The 19,436-nt window shown below is 39.4% G+C and overlaps 1 protein-coding gene across 1 annotated transcript in view; it reads left to right on the forward strand.

The window, feature by feature from the left end:
- Positions 1 to 19,436, forward strand: part of PDXK (pyridoxal kinase) — a 933,402-nt gene that overhangs the window by 766,990 nt on the left and 146,976 nt on the right. The window lies entirely within an intron of this gene.

Raw genomic sequence — 19,436 nt, forward strand, 5'->3', positions numbered from 1 at the left:
TTCTGCAGCTGTTCAGTAAAAAGCAATGCAACCTTCCTTGTGACTTCCAATAACATATAGGAAGATATAAGACAACTGCATACAGACCTGGTTAAAATAAACAAAGCACTGATAGAGTATATCAACACAAACAAAAGTCTGGAAAAATGGAATAAACATTTAAAAGATATTTAGATGAGATGATAAAGCTGCAAAAATCAGAGGTCAAAATGAAGAAAAGGCTGTCTGAATATGAGACTGCTCAGGAAGAGCTGTTTCAAAAATAATAGAATTAGAGGGCAGAGCATGTAAGGAACACCTAAGATTTTCAGCTATACCAGAGAAGCTGGAAGGAACAGACTACATTAATTTTATGAAAACACAAATAAGCAACTGTACTGGTATTCCACAGCAGGAGCTGTTAGTTGAAAAGGCACATTGTGTGTATGCTCCAAACCTGGCTATAAGAAAGCAACCTAGATCTTTTATAGTAAAGAAACAATCCTACCAGCAGAAGGAGTTGATTCTTACAAAAATGTGGCAGAAGGACAAGCTACTAAAAGTGGGAGACAGCAGAGTGTTTGTGGAGAATGATTATTCATTGTACACCAGACAGAAGAGGTGCAAATTTATTCCACTAATCAGGGAATGCTAAGATGTAGGTGTGAGATTCAAACTGCTGTATCCAGCTGTCTTCAAGGTATTCTTCCCTGGAGGGAAAAATTAATTTTTTGATGAAGTATATGCTAAGTAGGAAATACGAAAGTTTGTCTAACAAAAAGTAAGCTGTGAAACAGAAGGATATTCTGCTTCTTGTTCTTCTGGTAATAAAAACCACAGAAGGACTGTACCTGTGATACCTTTTCAAACTGTTCAGCAGAAATTGTTGGGGAGAAGGAAAGGAGCATGAGAGCTGACAAGAAGAATCAAGAGTATGGTGGAAATGAAGCAGAGACATGATTTCGAAGATGAACAGTAATAAAACCAGTAACTTAATATGGGATTACAGTGCAATAGTTATATTTGTGAAATATGACAGAACAAGAAAATATGGAACTATTGGACTTTTTCAGAATTTGTAGTGGGGGACTCTAAAGTATATCCCCTACTTCATGTCATTAATGTTTGGAAAATGCTTTGGGGAGGGGAGGAGGAGTGAGAAAGGTAACTAAGTAAAGATTTTTTTCTTAAATATTGCCAATTTTGTGGCATGTGGTTTTCTTTACATGCTATGAACTAAAGTTTTTTCAGATATTTGTAAGTGTAATGGAGATTGTAAAAATGTGCTGTTGTTTTTCTTTTCTTTCTCCCTTCTCTGTTTCTTGTTCAGTTTTAAGAAATGTAGGCACTGCAGTGTAAAAAGCCTGGTTAAAAAGCTTGATAAAATAAAAATGAATGTGCTTTTTCTCATTCTTGCATGGGGTAATTGCTAGATTAAAGATGTTAGATTGATTTAGTAACATAGAGAGAGCAAGTAAGTGAATAAAAACATTGAGTATTATGAGGCTTTTTTTCTAGCAAGTATGTATATGCTCAGTAGCAATTCGGCAGCTGGTTCTCATGTCTCCATGGAGACAATCTGATAAAGAGAAAATGGCTACACTCTGGTGGAGCGTGATTGGCTGGGGAAAAAAGAAAAGAGAAATTGGCTAAGAGAGAATGTTCTCTGAACGCATTCAGAGGTTTTCTCAAGGTAGATAATGTTCTCTGAAAGCATTCAAGTGCTTTCCCAAAGTAGTTAATGTTCTCTGAAAACATTCATAGGGTTTTCCCAGCTGGGAGAGCTGTAAAGATAAGGCAAAACCAGTCAACACTTAGTAGAAGCACAGGATGCACCATGCATCTTAGCATGGATAACCTTTCTTTTAGGTTAACTCAAGTCTCTGAGTGTGGCTGTCAGTTTGGGACTTTTGTTCCTATTAGGAGAGGAGAGTGAAACTTCAATACTTGAAAGTGTACATAGTTTTGTGTGTTAGTATTAAGTTAATAGGTTTTATAAGATGTGACATAGGCTCAAATGGATATGAGAAGAAACAACTGTATAAAAGTTCAACCTGCCAAACAGTGTATGCATGTAACACAAAAACTGCCACAAGACATTTAACATAAAAGGTGAGAATAATAACTTTTTAATAGAATGATGCTTTCTTTAATGTCTTTAAATGTAAATGGCCTCACAAATAAATGCAAACAAGAAAGAGTAGTGAACTATATTTAAAAATGTAGAGTGCAAATAGCTATGTTACAGGAGACACACTTAGAACTGAACTTATGAATTTGATAAAGAAAGGTTTTCAGGATGGTAAGTGGAATATCTGGGACAAAGGAAAAGAGGAGTACTTATATTAATTGCAAGAGGACCTTCAATAGTGTTAGAAAATAAAAAAAAACATAATGGCAGATTTGTAGTCCTAAGGGGCTTCTGACAAGGGAGGAGGATTACACTGGCATGTATTTCTATTCCACCTAAAACTGCTATAATGGATCTTAAGAAAATTCTGGGAGAAACAATCAGTTTTTAACAAGGAATGTTACTTATAGGTGGAAACTGGAGTTTGATTTGCAGCAGTAAAAATGTGTCTGGGGGGCCCAGAAGGGGAAAATATAACAAAGGATGGTAGATTTTTGAAGAAATTTATGAAAATATTTGGCTTGGAAGATATGAATTCAGTAATAGGAGTTTGGAGTGAATTTACATATTATTCCCCAAGATAAAAAAACTGGGCTAGGCTAGATAGAATATACATTTCACAGGAACATGTGTATTTAGTTGAAGGTCTTGATACTCACCCAATAACTATGTCAGATCATGCTCCAGTAATAGCTAAAATAAAAGCACAGGTTAATGAAATAAAAAATGAGACATTGGCTCTTTCCCACCTATTTGTTGAAAAGGGAGGAATTTAATGAATAGGTAGTAGAGATTATTCAGGAGCTGTTAGAGAAGATAGAAATTTCTTCTAAAAATGTAGCTAGAGAGTGGGATAAAATTAAGGTGAAGTTTAAAAATAGGGTGGAAATAAAAGAAAGGGAGAAATGGTTAAGAAGTAACAAGAGTTATTTAGAGGGACTGACACATGTTGAAGTATTGCAGAATGGGGGAATCTCACAGAGCAAGAAGAGGATCAAATGCAGAATGCTAGGCAGAAAATAAGAGATTGCCTCGATAATGTGTACTAGCCTAGAAAGATTGCTGTTAAGCAACAGTTTTTTGATAACACTAGAGCACAAAAACTTTTAGCACAAGGACTCGGACAACAGAAAGTAGAATGGGCTTTCACCAGACTTAGGGAGCCTGTAACAAGGAAGGTAACAAGAGATCCTGTAGAGGTATTAGAAATATTCTGGAAATTCTATGAGAGTCTCTATAAAACAGAGAAATGTGAAAATCAAGGAAAGATACAAATTAAAATGCTTATGGAAGAATTAAATATACCGAGTTTAGAGGTAGATGAGGCTCAATTTACTAATGGTTAGGATAGGAGGAGATGAAATAAAAATTGTGATGTATAACCAATCTACAGGAAAGTCCCCAGGAATATATAGCATTCATGTCATAGTTTGGAAGGTAGGAGGAAAAAAAACTGATAAAGATCTGGAAAGTTTTGTTTAACGCTATCTTAAGAGAAGTACCACCGTCCTGAAAGAAAGCAGTGGTAGCTGTAATACCCAAAGAGGGTAAAGAGACATCAGATTCAGCTTCTTACAGGTCCATTTCAGTACTAAACCATGATTATAAAGTGTTATTGTCTATAATAGCTAAAGGAATGTCAAAGGTAATGCCAAAACTGATAGATGTGGATCAATGTGGTTTTGTGGAGGGGAGGCAAACATTTGATTACATTAACAGAACAATGATGATCCAGAGGGAGGAAGAATGTAAGAAAATACCACTGCTGTTGGTTGGTTCTGATGCGGAGAAAGGATTTGACAGAGTATGCTGGGACTTTATGAGCAGGGCAATGGACGCATTTGCATTTCCTGAGCAAATTATAAGGCTGATTAGGATGATATATGAGGAATCAGAGGGGAAAATTAAAGTGTGTAGGGTCCTCTCTGATAATTTCTGTTTACGCAGAGGAACCAGGCAGGGGTGTCCTCTTTCCCCTTTAGTATTTGCATTATATTTAGAACCATTGGCAAAGAAAATAAGGGACTCAGAAGTTCAAGGATATAATTGGTATGGTAGTCAAGAAAAGCTAGCTTTATTTGCAGATATTATTATTTTATACCTGACAAAACCAGAAAAAGGCATTACAATGCTGTGGAACATTTTGAGACAGTTGCAGATCGTTTCAGATACACAATTAATGAAGCTAAAACAAAGGCAATAGTGGTAAATTACGTACACACACATGAACTGTTTCAGGAATACCCATATTTATGGGGACATGATAAAATGACGTATTTAGGAGTATGGATTATAAATGATTCTAGTGTTGGAGCTTAGGATAAGTGGGAAGAGACTAAACAAAAGATAATACAAAAACAGAAAATGGAAGCTTTGTTATATGGATATGGATAGTAAGATATAAGCAGTTAAAATGATTTAGTCCCTTTAGTCATATACACAAGTCAGGCATATTTTTATCAAGCAAAGGTGAAGTTGTGGGTAGCAGTTAATAAAGAGCTGAAAAACTTTTTCTGGGTGGGGGTAGACTGCAAGAGTCAAGTGGGATAAGCTGATTCTTCCAGTAGAACAGGGTGGATTGGGTTTACCCAATTTGAAGGGGTATTTCAGAGCTACACAGTTAAGGCTCCTATACATAGCACAAGCAGAAAACTATAATTCAGAGTGGAAGGGGATGATGATGGAAGAGGGGGAAGCTCTAGAAACATGGAGAGACTGGGATTTTGAATGCAGGCCTTCAAGGAGAATAACAATAGTCATGCAGAATATTATATCCATAAAGTAGCAGAAAGTATTCTAAGAATTAAACCAACATGGGAATGGAAAAAGGAGCTTCTGCCAATAGGAATGACTGCAATTAGGGATACAGACAGTAGACGAGAGGGGACTGAAATTTATTGGAGAAAAGTGGCAAAGGAACTAAGGTATTGGGAGCAAATTACTAGAGAGGGAAAGGTGATAGAACGGGAAGACGCCAAGAATTTATTTGGACTTCAGGTTAGAGATTACCTTCACTATCAGGGATTGATATCAGAGTATGGGCAAAGAGAAAGAAATAGGGAGTTCTAAGTGAAACACTAGCACGGTAGAGTTTTTAATAGTCTAGAACAGAAGCTGCCATTAAAAAGGACTAATTATTAGAGCATGTAAAATATTGCATGATAACTATAAGAATCAGAGGAGGCTAAAAAGGATTGGGAAGAGAGATTGGCTAAGCATTTCACAAAGAAACAATGAGAGGATATATGTATGTCTCCCTTATATGCAACAAAGTCTAGAAGATTTAGGATTTTTACCTGGAAATGTTTACATAGATATTTTTATACCCCAAGTTGACTCCAGAGAATTTTTCCTCAGGCAGACAGCAAATGTTGGAGGTATGAAGGGGAAGAAAGAGATGATAAGGAACATAATTTCTGGGAGTGTGGTGAGTTGGCAGACTTTAGGGATTCCCTGAGGGATGCACAGTCGCAGATGCTGGATGGGCAGATTGGTCTGACGACGGAGATGATCTTTCTGAGCTGTGATACAGAATCGGAATTGCCTAGACATGGTAAGGCCTTGCTGTGTCTAATAATGGTGGCTGCCAAAAAAGTAATTATTAAAAAATGGAAATCAAAATCTAAACCAACTGTACTGGAAGCAGTGAATGTAGTAACAGAGATAAAACAACAAAAAGTGGGATCTTTAGAAAAGGGTAGGAGCAAATTACATAGGAAAAATGGAAATTGTGGTAACAATACATACAAGGAAGGAATGAGGTCTAAAAAGTGGCAGGACTTAAATGAGCTATGTGCTGTTTGAGTGAGAAAGATTGGGTAGATTATAAGTGATGTGTATGGAGTGTGTTAGTATGATTTGTGATGGAAAATGCTTGCAACTAGGATTGTGTCAGTATTTTTGTTTTCATTTATATAAATGTATGATTGCCAATGTAGTAAGTGGTGGTTTAATTAAGATGTGTCTTGTTTAAAAGAAAGGCAGGACTTGAATAATTTATGTAATATTGCTTATGTTATATGATATATAGCAATATATGTAAAGCATAATGTTATGTTAATATAGTTTGATTACTTTTATATGAATGTACATTTGCCTATGTCACAAGTGAGAATTCAATAAAGGTGTTTGAGGGAAAAAAAAAACAGATCAGCAACCATCTTCCAGGTACTGCAGTCATTTTTTTTACACTAAGATTCATGTTTACATCTATGGACGCTGTGTGAAATGTAAAATTATTTGTTGCTTAATTATAGATGAGCATAACTCCCATAGTAACATGTCAAAACAGTCCAACTTCTAAGATTCTGAAGGAGGCGGGTTACATAGTATTTCTACCTATGCCAGTTAAGCTAAGATACAGATAACTACAGCAGCTATAGTGGATCAGAGGTTGAGTAGTTCTTATTAAAAATATTCATTTACTCAGCAAGATCTCTGTCATGCACTTCATTTATGTAGGAAAGTAGTTTAAACTAAATTGCATAGTTAATTTTTAATATAACCCTTAATGGATTTTTGTAGTTTTCCTCACCATCATGCTTACTAAGCAGCTGCAGATGACAGCTAATTTTACACTATGGTTAATGCATAATGTAGATGTGAGAATATAATGATGCTCATTGTTTCTTGTGTTTTTTAAATAGAATGGTTTACCTAGGCTTTTTATGAGCTAAAATTCTACACCAGTGTAAATAAATGACCAACTGTACTGTATTATTATTACTTATTTTCTTAAGTATAGAAGTAAAATGCTCTTTGTGTGTTGTAGATTGTAGTGAATAAATAAATATTTCTGAACAAACGTCCAGTAGTTTATGTTAAACAGACTTCATGTTAACTATGTTTTTGACATCCAGGTATCCAGTACTGCACAAAACGTGGGCCAAAAATGACAGTAGTACTTATTTCTTAAATAAGCATTCTTGCTACGAATATTTTGCCTTTTGTATGTGACTAATATAACTTAAATGCAAGTGCACTACTAAAGGTGGGAATACTAAAGGTGGGAAGACTGCGGCCTTCTTGGAAGCATAATGAGAAGGAATATGTAGGGCTAAAGTAACTAGTGAAATTACAGGAACTTTGTATTTATGTATTGCGGAAGACGTATGTGTAGAAGAACAAGATCAAAATGCAAAAAGATGAGCCTGTTGGTGTGGCTAGGAATGAGATCTTCTTCTTCTGGCTTTTCCTGGTCAGGAGTCGCCACAGTGGATCACCTGTCTGCTCATGATTGGCAGTAGAGTTAAAATAAATAATGATAAAACCTACTAGGGAAATAAACGATGGTAGAGTGTGGCACAGTCAGCCTTTTGCCAAAGGGCCCAGGAATGAACTGTTGGATAATTACAGCTATATGTCCATCTCAGGAGGATTTAAGGAGAAAATTATGTGGGGCAGGCCCATTGAGTTCCTGAATCTGATTGGCTAGCACTTTGGTGACAGCATGGGATTAGACAACAAATGTTTTGATAAAATAAGTGTGATCCTAATGTATAGCTTGGTTGCTGCCAAAAGTGACAAAGATAAACTGGGAGGGTGTATTTTACATTAGCAGAACATTTTGTCAGTATGCATCAATGGTGGAAAACTAAAAGTCATGGAAATAGGACCCAGTCTGGTGAAATGGATAGGTAATTTAGCTTACGGAACAAGTGACACTTGAAAATCCTTTGACTTGTGGGATATCGTGTGGGACCAGTTTTCAAAATATTTGTTTCACAGATGCACTAAAAGATGAGTTCAGCCTGTTTGCTGATGACAGGAAGGCAAGAGTAGTGATTAAAGATGGCGTAGTCCACCTCCAACATGACACAGTAGAGCTGAAGTGGTGGTCTTATAGATAGCAGATGCAATTCTGTACAAAAAGTGTGGGATTATGCACTTTTGGAAATCAAAGAATGATTGTGCGATATTAGAAATAGTCCTAGGGTGCACATGGGAAGAAAAAGATTTGGTTATAGTCGCACCATGCTGTACCATTTAGAATGACATTGGTAAATGCCAGAAGAATGTATTCCAGGGATGCAGATGCCAGTCTTTTGTTATACAAAGCAATGGTGAGGCTTCATCCCAAATGTTTCATTAAGTTCTGGATGCCATGTCAGTGAGGAGACATTGAGGTGATACAATGATGTGATTGGGAGACATGGATTAAGAAAAAAAGACTGTTGAGTAATGAAAAGATAGGCTTCACTGAAGAGAAGTGAATGATGGAGCAGCACAGTGTTCCTGTGGATAGTGTGCTGTCACCTCACAGCAAGAGGTTCCTTGGTTTGATTCCTGGCTGGAGTGCCTTCTGTGTGGAGTCTGCATGTCCTCTCTGTGTTAGCGTGGGTTTTTTCCCCATGCTCTGGTTTCCTCCCACATTCCAAAAACATATAGGAGGTGGATTGGACACTCTAAACTGGCAGTAGGTGTGAGTGTGCATTGCAGAAGAATAACCGCGTCTGGGCTAGCCACCTGGTGGTGTAAACCCTGGCTCCAGATGATTGTTACTGTTGAAGTGACATCCTGACCCCAGGTGCAAAAATAGGAAAAGGGGATTGTGGATGAATGGATAGATGAAGACATGTTGCACTGAAAAGAAGTGAACACAGGCGTATGAAGAAGATATGCTGCACTGAAGAGAACCAAGCTCAGGTATATGGTGAAGATATGCTGCACTGAAGAGAAACGAATGCAGGCATATAATGAAGATATGCTGCACTGAAGAGAAGTGAATGCTGGTGTATGAAGATACAGTGCACTGAATAGAAGTGAATGCAGATATATGATGAAGATATACTGCACTGAAGAGAAGCGAATAAGAGCGTATGGTGAAGATATACTGCACTGAAGGAAAGCAAACAGGCTTATGATGAAGATGTGCTGCACTGAAGAGAAGCAAACTCTGGTGTATTATGTACATACTGTAGCATCAAATTGTAAATGGGTAGTGTATAAATAAATAGAAAACTGTGATAGATGGCAAAATGTTTAAGAGTTTGAACTAGAAATTTGAATGACCAGCCAGCATTTCAAAGAGAAATGCAAAGTACCAGCATTATATTGTCAGAGGTAATGGAGTTAGTCCAGTTTTATGTATATATTATTTATCTGTGTGTGTTAAATGTGATAGAGAGCCATTATTCATGGACCCTTTTCAAATTCCGTCCAGAAGCAGTATCTGATTAAGTGATTTATTAACAGTCACACAACATTCATGTGGAGACTGATGAATTCAAATTGTAGACTGCAGTAAGTACCACAATGAGATCAAAAATTGATGTGGACAGGGAGCAGTCCCTCGGGTGAACTTCTACACTCAGCAGGTTTGCATTTTTGTAGGATACATTTAGACAGAATAATGAAGTTTATTGGCAAACTTTTGTGAATTATGTGCTATAGAATATGAAGTGAAGAAGGCTAAATATGCGCTTTTTGATTTAACTTGTGTACAAATGCAAGTCAGTGTGTGAGGTACTATGTTTGGGTCGACTTGCACATGCATAGTCAACACATTGCTATGACAACAGCTGGTGAGTAGAGCTTTTCAGTGCCTTCCTCAAAAATGGCATGGATCCAGTAACAGGGCTGCTGTGATCAAGTCCTGCTGTATGATGTGCTGTACATACATTAATTGGCATTTACGGATTGGTTAGTGAACCTACCTTTGCAATGCATATTCACTGTCTGGTTAGTGCATTTGCATTGCAAAGGGAAGTTAATGTGAACTTCAGTGTGAGTGTCTGATCAGATTAGGCTAAGAATATCTGTTTGAAGTTGTAACCTAAGTCATTGCTGCCTTCAGGTAAGACACTTTTACTCCATTTCATTAATAGTATGTAATGCAGCAAAAGTTATTTACTGGGCTTTAGTAAATGTTACTCTTTTACTAAGTTTGAAACTTGTTTTTTAACTTTTGTCAGAGTCTGGGCATCTCATACCATGATTAGAGCTCTGACATAATGCAGTCTTCAGAAAAAAATGGAAATAAAGGAAGTCAGTTTAGGAGAGACAGGCTAGAAAGAATAAGATCCAATCAACAGTCATGAAGGTGAATAAGCAAGAGGTAGGCAGATAGCTTTAGATGCATCTGTTTTAAATTCTTTTCTTCTCTGATTTATTACAAACTGAGAGGGGCTTGAAATATGTAAAAATCAGAAGTAGACCTCTATTTACATGAGAGGGATGGTTTTAATAAGCTGTTGTGTAAACATGCTAATGTTTCAATGTAGTGGTAGTCACTTTTGTTGCATTTCAGACCAAATGAGAAAAAAAAAACATAAAGAATACACCAGGACAACACAGTAGTAGACAAGTGGTCAGCACTGCTGCTTCTCGGTGCTTGGTTTTCCACTTTAGTTCTTGGCTGTAATATATTTTGTGTGGTGTCTGCATGTCTCCGTCATTTGTATTGGATTATACTGGGTGCTTTATGGTTTTCTCTGACATCTTAAAGACTTAATGAATTGGCAGTCCTCCAGATTTCCTGTGTGTGTGTGTGTGTGTGTGTGTGTGTGTGTGTGTGTGTGTGTGTGTGTGTGTGTGTGTGTGTGTGTGTGTGAGCATGCGTGCATAAGTGCACACGCAATACTTTACTGACATCTTGTCCAGAATTAGTTTCCCTGCCTTGTGCTCATTAAGTGACAGGAAAGACTCTGGCTCCCTTTGACCTATGAGTGGATAATGTAGGTGGTAAACATGCAGACTGCAGGTACAGGACAGGATTTACAACAAAGGCATGAGCTTCATTCAAGGAATTCTTTTACGGAAAGACATAGTTTGACCTGCTTGTTGTAATAACTATAGAAAAACTGCCTTCTTGATCACAGAGTGAGCTGGGCTGATTTTGTTTTCAATTGGTTCATGCCATTTTTTCATGTTGCTATATATTTTGTTGGCTTAAACACACACACACACACACACACAGTTATAATGGGTGCTCTAATGTCAGACATACATACATGACAAATTCTGAGTAAAGTACACAAGAAGTATCACCATGATACTGTGTGAGATTTGTTACCTGGCCTGAAAACTGGGTTGATGGAACAGACCATCATTCTACAATGTAAACTGCTTTCTTTTTTTTTTTTACAAGCTAGGAGAAAATAAACAGAATTGTCAGAACATTCTTGCTTGCCAAGCATAGGTCAGCCACTGGAGAAATGTTTTCACTGAAGATCCTTTGTGAAGAATATGGTCTCTTGCCCTCTGCTTTCAGTGCAGTATGATGGCATTACATTGTAAATAAAACAGTGGCTTTCCAGGCTGTCAGCTGTCCATCTCCTGCTTACACATGCAGCTGACAGCTGTACAGATTAGTAACAGCAGGTGCCTACTTTTCATCAAGTGTGAGTTAAAATAAGCAAGGGTGCAGTAAGACTTGCTCTCCCTATTTAAAAAAAAAAAGGACCATAGAAGGGTACTAGGCTAATGGCCCTAGAGCCTTTTTAAGCCTAGCTATTCATGCACAATATTCACAATTATCAATGTCCATGGGCTTGAACAGCTGTAGTGTATCCCTGTGCCTTAGAGCATCTACAGACTGTCCCTGTCCATGAGGGCCACAGGTGACAAGCCAAGGTGTAGGGAAGAGCTCTGTTTCACATGAATGGAGAGTCTGTTCTAGAAAAGGGGTAATTTCTGAGACACATACCTGTTCCTCGAACATGTTTTGTTTATGTCACAGACGAGGGTTAGATCTTCAGATCATGTAATCCTAGTGCTGTTTGTTTTTCAAACATGTAGCAGATTCATCAGGACTGGGTCAGAGAATGCCTTGTAGATGTGCATAGATCACTCCTCAGTAGTCTGTAGTAGACTTGAGTACAGGGGCAGGACTTTGAGGTGGTTGGCATACACTATATTATTTATATCCTGTATTCTTTTAGCAAGGAACCGCTGTGGCTGCTCCAGCTGTTGCAAATGCCTAGTCAGTTACTTGCCGAAGGGTATATTGTACTCTATTATTGGTCTAATGAGGGCTGAATATAGTGGCAGTATGATCTTCTTAGATCTGGATGTCATGCCCTTACAGTTGCACCAAGTAGAACTATTTTACTCACCACCATGGACACATGGTGATCAAAGTTCAGGCTACTTCATCCTGAGTTACCAAATCCTTTACCACTGGGTCTACGCTTAGGGGAGTGTTATCAACGTTGTAATTTGTGGCCGTGTTCCCAAAGGGTGTAATTATGCATTTTTTGCATTGGGTTTTAGGCTGTGGTTCTGGCAGCAGTAGTTAGTCTGTGTTAGACCCTCCTGGAGAATGTCAAAATCTTTGGGTGGTTCACTGATTATATCAGCATCTTTAGGGGATTCAGTGATTGCACCCAGCTTGCTTTCATCAGCAAATTTGGTCAGCCAAAGTTCTTTACATTTGTCTTGTCTTGTCTTCAGAAATATATATTCCAAACAGGAGAGATCCCAGTACTGATGCAGGTGGGACAACACTAACAGACCTCTTTGCGGAAGTGGGTTCTCCCACCCTAACTTCATGTGTCCTGTCTGTGAGACATTTGGCTGTTCATCAGGTGACAGGGATTTATGCCTACATTTGCGAGTTTGTGAGTGAGGTATTGTGTCATATGCCTTTGCCAGGTCAAGGTAGGCAGTGTATGCCATTTTGACCTTGTCCATGGCTCTAGTGACCTTCTGTAAGAAGTCTACCAAGCTTAGGCATGACCTACACTTGATGAAACCGAACTAAGATGGGTCCAGTGTTTGAACATTTCCTATGTCTTTGTATATAACGTCCACAATAATTCTTTCCATGGCTTTGCATATATGATTAGTCAAACTTATTGGTCTGTAGTTCTGGGTCTGTTAATGGTCCATCTTTATGTAGAGGGATGACAGTTGCAGTCCTTCTTTCCCTAGAGGCAAAGCTTGTCTGGAGGCTGTTGTTGAATAGATATTCAAGCAGGACTGACAGATCATGTTTTAAGCAATTTAGGAGGCATCCTGGGATATTATCAGGATCTGTTGATGCTGTGGTTTTAGCTCTGCAGAGCGCAGTGAAGACCTCTTCTTTGGTGATAGGGGAGAAATGGTAGAGGGCATTTCCTGGTGTAGAACTTGGTGTGATAGGGGATGAAAGTGGAGCTAAATTTATAGGCCAGCAAATTTGCTGTATCTTCTGGATCGGTATAGGAAGTTCCATTTACTATTAGTTCAGTGCGCTGTTGGGTGTTCCCTTTAAGGTTGCGTGCATAACTGAAAAATGCCTAAGGATTATCATTAGCAGCTTAGCCTGGGAGGCTACTTTTGCCTTGAAGTTGGCCATAGTGGACTTAGATTAGTCCCCTGAGTTCATTGCTGAGTCTGGTGACAGTTTTTTTTTTTTTTTGCCTTTTGAGCTTAGCCCTTATTTTTTTTTACAGAATTTTAATTCTTTTGTTGTACAACCTGTGTATACTGAAGTCTACCAAGGGGGTTAGCTTTTGGAGTTTGTCCTAAAATTTTTTTGGTTTGGTACTGCTGTTTCATTGCAGTTATTTACTTGCTTGTACAGGGTTTCCATAAATACTTCTGCATAGGCCACCATGTTCTCTGAGTTTGGTGGGGCTTGGAATTTAGCTATTGCTTAATAGGAGGTAGTTAGCCTTGGAAAGTTCTTAAAGCTTTTGAGGTTTGCTGGGAGTTCAGCCTTTATATTTATTTCACTGGTGAATGATTTGTGGTCTGATCTGACCAGTAAGGACATTACACAAGTGGGAGTGTAACATTACCTCATATTTGTGAGTACCAGATCCAGGATATTTTCAGCCCTAGCAGATGTGCAGACTAGGTGTTCCAGAGTGTTTGCATTGACAAAACCCATGAATCTTTGATCTGCTTGTTAATGGTTCTGTGTGTATCCCAGTTTATGGTGGGATAGTTGAAATCACCAATGAATGTGGTGTTAGGCTGAATTGTGAGTGGCTCCAGTACATTCATGTATGTAGTATGGTTATCCTGGGTCATAGATGAGGACCTATAGCTAACAAGGGTATGGTATGTGTTTTTAGGTGGACATGGAGTAGCTTAAGCATGTCCTATTGTTTGACCAATCTTGAGTTGTACTTATTTTTTTATGTAGATTGATACATCTCAAACTCTTGTCCCTTATTGTGCGTTAGCTGGTCTAAACATGTGGAAGGCATTATAGCATTGCACTTCTGGTGTTCTTAAACCATGTCTCAGTAACTGCACAAATTTTGCCACTCTCCAGGATGAGGAGTGCTTATTGAGAGTGGAGCTTCTTGTTGAGACCCATAGCATTGAGCAGTAATACCTTTAATTTATCTTGCTTACAATTTACTATGTTGGAAGGTTTATCAGATTGGTATTGCCTAAAAAAGGAATTATAGGAGTGGATAATGTTTGGTCAATATCCAGAAGCCTAGTGAGGACATATGCAGACCATCCCTGGTAAAGGAGCATGGTCTGCTGATAGTGTCCTAACAAGCTGACAAATATTGGACCCCCTTACAAAGACACCAGTAACTAAGTCAATTGTTAATGTCAATCATCTTCTGTTTAGATTGTGGCATCATCTTTGGAGAAGGCAGAATGCTGCTCATTGCTAGGCTCATAACTGCCTGGGGCACGTACTCTGAAAGCTCTGTCATGTCTGTCTTTGTATAGTCCACCTAGTCCAGGCAACACCTTTTTCTGTTCCAAAAATTCATTGCACTCGTATCATTGGACAGCTTTCATTTCTTAGTTCACTGATGTGAGATTTTTGTCCATCATAATACTTCTGTTCCACTAAGGACAAACAGAGCTACTAGAAAAAGAACCTCCTGTCAAATATCAAGAATATTGTTTTCCTTAGGTCCTGAATATACTGTGCACAGTTAGACAGACTACATCTATTAAGTACAGTATCAGTGACTCAACAAGCAGCACATTCGCCTTTGGTGCAGAAAGCTGTAGGTTCATTTCCCATTCCAGGTAGATGGATTGCTAACAGTGCAGTGCAGCATTAGATGGGAATTTTGAGCTCAGAGTGTATCATCCTTTGGATAAGATTTTAAACCAAAGTCCCATCTGCCTGAGTTGGTAGTTGCTTCAGTGTCTGTAAAAGATTCTGTGGCACATGTTGAAAAGAGTCGGGCAAGTTTCCTGAGCCCCTGGCTAAATTTCCCCTAACAGTGTAAATACCACAGGTCTCCCCTGAAAGAGCATTCTAGCCTAGTGGGACTAACCTGGTCAACAAAGGGTAAATAAATAAATAAAATAAAATTAGACATTTTATAAATAGGGGAGAATGTGTGGTGTAAAACTTTTTAATTAGCACGGACTGGAATTATTAGATCTGATGTGTAAACACTACCAGAAGTTTTCCGATGCGCTGGTAGAGGAGGCAACTATGTTAGATGAATTTATTCAGAGAAATATTGAGTATATACATTAACACATACTTGATGCATTTATTGCTGTTTACATATATACATTTTTAATGTTTTTAAAAAATTTTAAAATGATCATCTATTTACATATATAGTAATTTTTGGTTTTAAATCTTTGTAAATTTTGATTTATGTATATATATAGATACATGCACAACAATGTTTTTTATTAGTTTAAATACTTCATAGGTTCATACTAGGCTATCTGCCCTAGGGCATTTATAAGCCTAGCCAGAATGTGTTTGGCTTTCGCCACCCATTTTAAATTTATTTTGCTATGCCCTTTTTCGAGGTTAGTATACTGTGCCTCTGTCTAACAGTGACACAGAAGTGATACCCGGGGTAAACCTACGATCTCCTATCCACTCATCAAGATTCCTCTTGAAGAGAGTCAATGAGGGACTCTGCCTAACCTGGACTGGGATTTTATTCCAGAGTGAAGGGAGCCTCTGGGTTATGAATCTGTCCCTCCAGCATGTCCTATTTATTTCAGTGCTGAGGTTCAAGTCTCTCGAGCGCGTAGCTCAATGGGATTTGGATTTTCTGAGGTGCAGCATGTCCATTAATGGATCCGGGTTGGACATGGCTTTATACATCAGGCACAGATCGCCTCTGAACAGGCGGTATGCCACTGAGTAGAGCTGGAGTTTCTTTAACTGGGCAGCATATAGCATCTGTTTGAGCCCTTTGATCCTCTTGGTGAGGTACTTTTGGGGTCTTTCCAGTTGCTGCAGGTGTCTGGTAAGGTACATCCCAAAAGGGGCATTGTACTCAATTATGGGCCTGATGAGGGATGAGTAAAGAGGCACGATGACCTCCCCTGATCTAGATGTGAATCCCTTCATGATTAGGTGGGCTATATAAAATGTTTTTCTAACCACTTTGGCCACGTGGTTGTCAAATGAGAGATTGCTATCAACTTGGGTCCCCAGGTCCCTAATTACTTCTTCTGTACTTAATGGATTACCACCTATGTGGTAATTTATGGGCACTTTGTTTTTGCCAAAGGGGATGACTATACACTTTTTGGCATTTAGCTTGAGGCCATGGCTCTGGCACAAGTTGTCTGTTTCTGTGAGGTCCTTTTGGAGGATGCTTGTGTCGGCTGGAGAGTCGATTATGGCGCCCAGTTTGCAGTCATCTGCGAACTTGGTCAGCCACAGTCCTTCCGTGTTGGCCTGTACCTCCGAGAAATATTTACCGAACAAGAGAGGTCCCAGGACTGAGCCTTGTGGGACACCACTTGTAACTGGTTTGGAGTCTGACATGGCTCCAGCAATTCTAACCATGTGGGTTCTGTCCTTGAGCCAGTTTGCAATCCATCTAGTGACATAGGGGTTTATATTTAAGCTGGTGAGCTCATCTATAATGCCCGAGTGGGGTATTGTATCGAAGGCTTTTGCGAGGTCCAGGTAGGCTGTGTGGACCACCTTCCCCTCGTCAATGGCCTTGGTGACTGTTTCAAAGAAATCAACCAGATTTAAGAGGCAGGATCTGCCCTTAACAAAGCCAAACTGGGTAGGATCCAGTGTCTGTAGGTCCCCAATATCTTTATTTATGAGGTCCATGATGATCCTTTCCATAGCTTTGCAGACCAAGCTAGTCAGGCTTATGGGGCAATAGTTTCCAGGATCCGTTGAGGCACCACCTTTATGGAGAGGGACCACTGTTGCTGTACGCCACTCTTTGGGCACATATCCTGTAGTAAGGCTAAGATTGAACAGTAGTTTTATGTTTGGGTTTAGCTCTTCTTGGAGTTCATGTAGGACGCAACCCGGGACACCGTCTGGTCCCATTGATGCTGTGTTTTTTGCTTTGGAGAGGGCGGCTCTTACCTGAGCATCTGAGATGTCAGGGGGGCAGCACTCTGCTGGGATAGATATTTGCCCTTTTGGTGGAGAAGTTTGCGCTGAACCTGTCAGCTAGGATGTTGGCAATGTCTGTGGGTTCAGTGTATTTTTTGTCATTTTGGACAAATTCTGAGCATATCTGGGAATTACGACCCAGGTTCCTAACGTAACTAAAGAAAGCCTTGTGATTATCCTTAGTGTCCTGTGCAATTTTTCTCTCGAAGCTGGCCTTAGACAATTTTATGAGTGCCCGTAGTTTTTTGCTAATACTGATCAGTGATGCCTTCCCTTTTTGGGATTTTGCTCTATCATTTAGTAGCTTCCTCCTCCTATTGTATAGTTTGTTTATGGCTGTACGTCTGCCTTTGGAGGATTGGGTCTTGGTTTTATTTGGGATCGCATGATCCATGCATTCCTGAAGGTGTTCATAGAATGCGTTTATAAAGGATTCTGCGGTCTGGGCCGTATTTTCCACAGGCCCGGGGGCTTTGAAGGATTCCACCTCGGTTTTGAGGAGTGTGAAATATGCTTTAGAGAAGTTTTTCACTGTGGTTTTCTGGGCAGGGGGTGGGGTCGGGATGTGAATATCCAGTGAGATTAGCTTATGGTCTGATCTTACCAGTGAGGGATACACTAGATTGAGTTGTTAGCCTATCAGCATTGCTAGTTGTGAACCTGTGACTAGGAGTGCATGATATTTATTGCAGTGGTATGTAAATTGGTTTTATCTGAAGTCCCATAATTGTGTGGGACAAAAACGCTTTATCTAATAAACCTTTTTTACATTGTTACAATGTTTGTTGGTGGTCGAGACCCAGTCTTCAGCTTTTTGTGTTGTCTCTCAGTTTGAACTTGTGTTTTGGTGATAAAACAAACAATGCCATTGCACTTTAAGTATACAAGAGAATGAGAAAGTGCACATGAAAGAATAAAATAACATTCACTTACACTGGGTAGAGTATATACAGAAAAATCTGAGCTAAAGATAACTAGATCACCTAGCTTTTTTTTACTCAGAAATACTTGCCCTTTATAATCTTAAGTTAGAAAAATGTTAACAATATTCATGGGAAGAGTGCAGACCATTTGCAGACGTGGCACCATTTTTGTCCAAGTAAAATGAGAGAGAACAAAGACAGTATAGTTGTGTACATTTACCATAAATGTAGATGTTGAAGTGTATTCACTGTTGCAGTCATCACAATTGGGATATCCCTGCCAGGGTAGCCCTCGGCCGGCCCCAATAACAGAGGCTTAGTATTTCTGCGTCAGTTGCTGTCGCTTCAGGACTGGTGTCAGGTCATCAGTAGTATAAAGTAAGGCAGTTGACGCCATTACATCAGTTTTTCTTGCTCTAACTGTCAGGATCCCCCAAATGGGAGCCAGGATATGGTGGAAGAACCCCACCAGTAGAAAGTAAAAACCGAAAAGTTCCTTGTAAGGAGATAGAGAGAAGAAAAGGGGAATGGAGGGTGGGAAACCAGGACTGCAACAGTGAATACACTTGAACATCGACATTTATGGTAAGTGCACACAACTGTACTATGTTTTCGTGTTTCACTGTCGCAGTCATCACATTTGGGTTGATTCCCAAAGCTGAAGAAAAGGGTGGAGGCAGTCAAGGAGACTAGGGGATGGCTAGGATGCCCTGCAAGACTGCAGTGGCAAAGCCTGCCCTGGATTTGGAGAAGATAGGCAGTTGGTAATGCTTGGTGAAGGTGTGAACAGATGTCCATGTGGCAGCCTCCAGGATGTCCCTGGTGGGGACTCCTCTGAGGAAAGCTGCAGAGGTGGAGGCTGCTCTGGTAGAGTGAGTTCTGAACCCCTTAGGGGGTGGTTTCCTGTGTTGCTTGTAACAGAAATGGATGCAGCATGCTATCTATTTGGAAATGGTCTGTTTGGATATGGCTTTGCCCTGTGCCCCTGCAGCAAAGCTGAGTAGCAATTGATCAGTCTTTCTGAATGATTTAGTTCTGTCTAGATAGAATCTGAGCTGTCTGTGCACATCTAGAGAGTGCAGGATCCTTCCCCCCTTGTTTTGTGGGTTAGGGAAAAAGGTGGGCAAATGAATGGATTGGTTGAGAGCCA

The sequence above is a fragment of the Protopterus annectens genome, chromosome 5.part0 (assembly GCF_019279795.1).
Source record: "Protopterus annectens isolate FY-2018-M chromosome 5.part0, PAN1.0, whole genome shotgun sequence".
Classification (NCBI taxonomy): domain Eukaryota; kingdom Metazoa; phylum Chordata; order Ceratodontiformes; family Protopteridae; genus Protopterus; species Protopterus annectens.